Genomic DNA, 5,617 nt, shown 5'->3' with positions numbered 1-5,617 from the left:
AAAAGTTTACTAATTTTTTCTTTTTTTTTTTTTCCACCATACGCGAGCGCATTACAACGCGCATTATGCCATATGTACACAGGCAACTTTGAAACGCGGAAAATTCATTCGACGTATTACTAATTAAAATAATTCAGTAACGAAATTAAGCCTCGCGCCCTCAACTTGACAACTTGACTGCGATAAACGCGAAAAAGTAGCGCATCCCACCCCCGCCCCCCTCCTGCAACAACATTGGCCTCGCTTCGATTATCCGGATAATCTCGTGTCTGAACGCGCAAAAATTTCGTCCGTTTATCCTCATCGTCGTAAGGATCGTCGAAATTCATTCGTATTGCCCTTCGTTGGGGAGGGGAGGGAGGAAATTAAAAGGAGATTTTGCAATTTTGATATGACAATTCTATATATTTATTCGTTTGTATTCTAATTTGTTGAAATTCTAAACGAGTCACGATTCTATTACTAAATTTTATTAAGATATTATTATTCCAAAGATATATATCTTTGTACGAGGAAGTTTCAGTTTATAAATTGATCGAAATTCGAAACCGAATCACATTCTCAACTCGTCACGATTCTATTAAATTTTAGGTTTACTTTTGAAATTCAAAATTCCATTGCAAAAAATTCAAACTGCAATTTTTTTTCTATTCTAAATTCCCTTAAATCCAACAATTCAATCCTTCATCCACTTCCACATTTATTCTAAAATTCTAAATATTACTCAACACGATTCTAATTTCAAATTTTACCAAAAAATTCCTCCAGATATCATTATCAATAAAGAGTCACAACAAGTTTACAACTTTACGATTCACAAAATTTTCCTCCCAGATTTACCAAAATCCCGTAAATCTTCATCCAAGAAAAATCGATCAAACCTCGTTTCCTTACGCTAAATTTATCTCGGATAAAAGAACGAGGATGAGAAAAATCGTGCGGAGCGCAGAAAGCGCGCGCTGGCTTCGACCCTGGCTACGTTTTCCCGCGCGAAAAACTCGAATCGCGCGCTGCGAGAGGAAGAGGGGGGAGGGGGGGCGCAATCACGTGGCGCCGATCGATTCGACCGGTCGAACGGTCGCGCACCTGCGACCGATCTCGCCAGAGCGGCAGAGGGCGGGACCCGGGCCACCGCCGCTCGGATAAAATCGATATCGGCGGCAAGCCGAGCAGGAAGAGATAAAAAACGCGTCCGTCGCGCCGACGGAAGCCCGCGCGATTCGTAAGAATCCCTTTCCACGAGGTAGGTCGATTTTGAGGAAATGAAATAAATATCGTGTTATTTATAAGGTAGAATTAAGGAGTTTACGACGATGATGACAATTTCGTTAAGGTGGAATTATCGATCGAATGGTATTCAAAAGTTTTTATATAATTCGAGCTAATAAATAAATACGAATAAAGTGTGTATTGGGAGAAAAAATTCGGCGTTCGATCGTTTGTTCCTCCTTCGATGAATCACCGTTGTTCCGGCACGGAGTCGAAATCGATATTCTCCTATATCGTTCAACCCTCGAAGATTCGACGTCTTTTAATAATTTTTTAAATGTCTATACATGTATTTCCAAATTTCATCTTTTCGTGGAAAAGATTTTTTTCAAATTTTTGATCATTATCGGACAAATTTAGTGATGTTCGTAAAAAAAGTAGAGACTGGATTTACATTTTCACGATTCCTGTCGTTACTAACGCGCGTGGAAAAAATATTGGCTGAAAGGAAAAGCAAAGTATCGAAAGTACGATTCGTCCGGATTACTTTTCACCTTTTCGAGAGTCGAAACAAAAATTTATCGACAAGATTGTTCACTGGGGAAAATCTGGAGTGCCACGAAAATTCGTAGAGAGGATTACGATGAAGAAAAATCCAACTCCAAGAAAGAAAAAAGAAAAATCCAGAATCGATAATAAAGAAGACAACTTCACGAAAATTAGTCAAAACTTCGACGAAAGATCGATGAAAAAAAAAAAAAAAGAATTACACAATTCACATACGCACGCCTTCCCCTTTTCGATCCTATTCCCATCCCCACGTGGAATAATAATTCCACGAGCGTACGTCCACGTGTCTACGATCCACGTTCCATCCGCAAAATCATCACGGAAGGAAAATGGCACGGTCGTGAAATATCGGGGCGAGAACGTGATTGTCGGTGCGAAAAATCCATATGGTCGATAAGGAACGGGGTGCCGAGCCCCCTTGCGCCGGCCCTGAGGCCTGGGCGCTTGGTGGGGGCGTGCGCGCGGAGGGGCGGGCGGCGATGTAACGTCGATATCGCGCTCTATACCGGGCGTCGCGACGCCGAGTGGGGCGGCAGGGGTATAGGGGAAAGTTCCACATGGGTAAAATAATCGATAACGCGACCGATATGTATGTACCGAGAACGGGCTATGTGTATCCACGGTGCCTAGTACATACGGTGCATATACACGCAGCCGCTATTCGTCCTTACGTGGAGGGGGGCGGGGTGGTGTGCGCGCAGCTGTGTGCGCGCGGTTACGCGCGGGCGTCCGAGATGGCGGGAGGGGGGGGGGGGGGGCTTAGATTAATTCCGATTAATAGAATTGTTTTGGGATCGGATGTGGAGGGGGAGATTTGGAGAATTTTGGAGAAGCGAGAAGGGGGGAATGGGGAAAGTTGAAAGTGAGGAGGTGATGTGAACTGGGGAAATGTTCGAAAATCGTGTTTAAAGGGGATGCAATTTTTGTCCCGGTTCCCCAACATTGAAAATATATAATTCGTGTGTATGTGAGATAACGAGGGAGGGGTGAATTTGGGATTTCTTTTTCTGAAAGAAAATGCGTGCAATTTTTTTTCTAGCAATTATTATGCATGGTGAAAAATAATTCGTGGTTAAGGGATAGAACGAGATAGATTTGAAAGCGAAAGGAAAGATTAGGAATTTCAATTATATTTTTTTTTTTTTCTTTTTTGTTCAATTATGAATCGTGTATAAAATAATTTATAGATTAACGCGAAGAAAAACACGCAAAATGGAATTTTTATTTCAAGTTTTGGATGCGCAGCTAGGTTTTGGAAGTGAAAAGAGAAATTGAATGATAATTGCAATTTTGGACGAAAGTGATTCGGGCGAGAATCGTTGAATTAGAAGGGTTAATAAAGGGGTCGATTTGGGGCTAATAGAATTGTTCCAAGTTTGACGGACGAGAGAGTCGACTAGATTTTGAAAGGGGAAAATTCTGTAGTCTTTCGAGTACAGGATTCTTGGAAAATAGGAAAGTTGGTAGAATTGAATGGAAAGAGGAGGGATTGGCAAACCTTGCTTTTTCGCAAAGTTGGATAAATAAAATTTCTCGAAGGGACTCGAAAAAAGCTCGATGGTAGATTTTCACTGACGGATTTTGGTAGCGAAAAGTTGAAGTGAATAGGGAGGAGGATCATTTGCGATCCTGTTCCTCGAAAGCGAAGAGTAATTTTTATTTTTTTTAGAGAAAAACTTTCTGGAATTCTGGTATGATCTAGATTTCTCGAAAACTGAAACGAGCGGTTTCCAGATAGAAATCCAGATAGATTTTCAATCCTTTACTTTTTCTTGTGCCTTCTACTTATTCTCAAATTTAAACGAAAAATTAAAAACAGAGCTTACGATTAATAAATTCTTACGAATCGAGAAATTTTCGAAAGATAATCGATATCGAGCGATAATTTACGAGCGAGCAAAACAGTAAAAGAGAGAGAAAGAAAAGAAGAATCGTAGAGCGTGGATAGAAGTCATAGGGGTGAGGATAGCAGAGAGGAAGTGGTATTGCATAAAATTTGCATACCGCCATACCGAAAGAGAGATAAGGGCGTTAATATAGTGGGCAAATAATGCCAGTTTAGAGTTTACCTCGTACATACGTATATATACGACGAAAGTGAGATACTGCGAGGTGCCACGAGGGGAAAATAGCGTGGAAGACAGAGGGAGGAGAGCGTGGGCGAGTGTAAGAAACGCTTCGAAACCGGGGACCCTGCTAATAATAACTCGTGCAGATTTTCCATATATAAACACTTTAGGGGTAGAAACACGGCGGGGTTCGAAGGGGGACGGGTTGGAAATCGCCGTTCGATGCGAACGAATAGGCAAAAAGTAATATCTCTTCTACCGCTTTTTCCACAAAGATAGACAGAGAGAGAGAGAAAACAAAAGCGTGATCGCGTTACGACAGAGAGAATTAACAAACAAGAGAGACGAAGAACAGAGAATTAAAAAAAACACATTGCGAAAGAGGAACAAAACTATCGCTCTCTCTTAAATTTAAACTTGGCGTTAAAATCTCAAAGTTAAGATAATAGTAGAAAAAAAAAAAAAGAAAAGGCAAACAAAAAAGAGAAGAGCAAGTAGAAAGAAGAAGAAGAATTCGAGATGCATGGAAAGCGTAAAGACAGGGGTAGAAAAAATTTGTACACGACCACCGGAGTGAAGCGTTTGTGTGAAACCGTACATATCCCTCGAAAGAGGGAGGGTGAGAGGAAGGAAGGGTGAGACAGTGGCGAGCGAGCGGGCGCGCACACACACGTATACGCGTATGCACGCCAAGTATGCGCGACCGCAAGTATATGGAACGACAGAGAGACGGAAACGTGGGCGAGGAGGAGCGAGGAAGAGAGAGAAACGGGTCGAGGGAGACGCGAAGAACAGCAGCGCGTTGTAGTTGGTTGTTGTTGGCGTGGCCAGAGAGAAAGCAAGACGCGAGAACAGGGAAACCATATGTACCTAACGTGAAATTTGTACATGGCCGCAAACGGGTGAGAGAGGTCGCGCGTGATCGTGGAAGGGGGTCGAAACGTACGTCGTAGCTACACACACACACACACACACACACACATATACGTGCACACGGGCCATTACTGCCAACCGTCGCTCGGTGGTCATCGCGCCCCTATACCCTCGACGGCCATTGAAATTTGCTGAAAGTGTGCCGCAAACACGCGAGTTTCCCTCGAAAACTTCTTCGATCTTCTTTATCGACCGAGAAATCTCTCTTCAAACTCGCCTGTCGTTTCGAATCCCAGGATTCGCGCATTCGTCCTTTTACATTCGTTCTTTGGAAAGTTGAATTTTTTCTTTGGGGAGAACGAAAAGAGGGTTTGTTTGGAATCGAAATTCCATCCCTGTCTGATCGATGATATAGAAATATCGAGGACACGTTCCAGGAAGCATTTAAAATTCGTCTCTGCTTGAACGGAAACGGTTCATTCGTTTAAAAAAACTTGGGCTCGACCTCCTTCCTAAACACGATCTTCTTGTTCCCATTGCTCGTTCCGGCTGAAAATTGGCAGAAACGTTCGTAAGAACATTCGATCTGATCTTTTTCGACGAAATATTTTTTCTTTTTTTCTTTTTTTTCTTTTACATTTCGCGAAATAAATGGAAATGGAATTTTTGAAATTAATTAATAAAGATAAAATCAAATTTAAAATCAGCAACGCGTTTTTAGCCGTGGGTTCGAACGAAAAAGAAAAAGAAAAAAAAAACGAAAAAGAGAAATTCGATCGAGGGAATCCCGCGCGCGTTCCTACGTTATCGATTATTCGACCGCCGCGCGCGGGGATTTTAATTTCGCGCGGGCAAAAAGAAAGCCGCGAAACGGACCGAGAATTTTTATGAATTAA

Source organism: Apis dorsata, unplaced genomic scaffold (assembly GCF_000469605.1).
Source record: "Apis dorsata unplaced genomic scaffold, Apis dorsata 1.3 scaffold_355, whole genome shotgun sequence".
In the NCBI taxonomy this organism is placed as follows: Eukaryota; Metazoa; Arthropoda; class Insecta; order Hymenoptera; family Apidae; genus Apis; species Apis dorsata.
Note: the sequence above shows the minus strand (reverse complement) of the source record.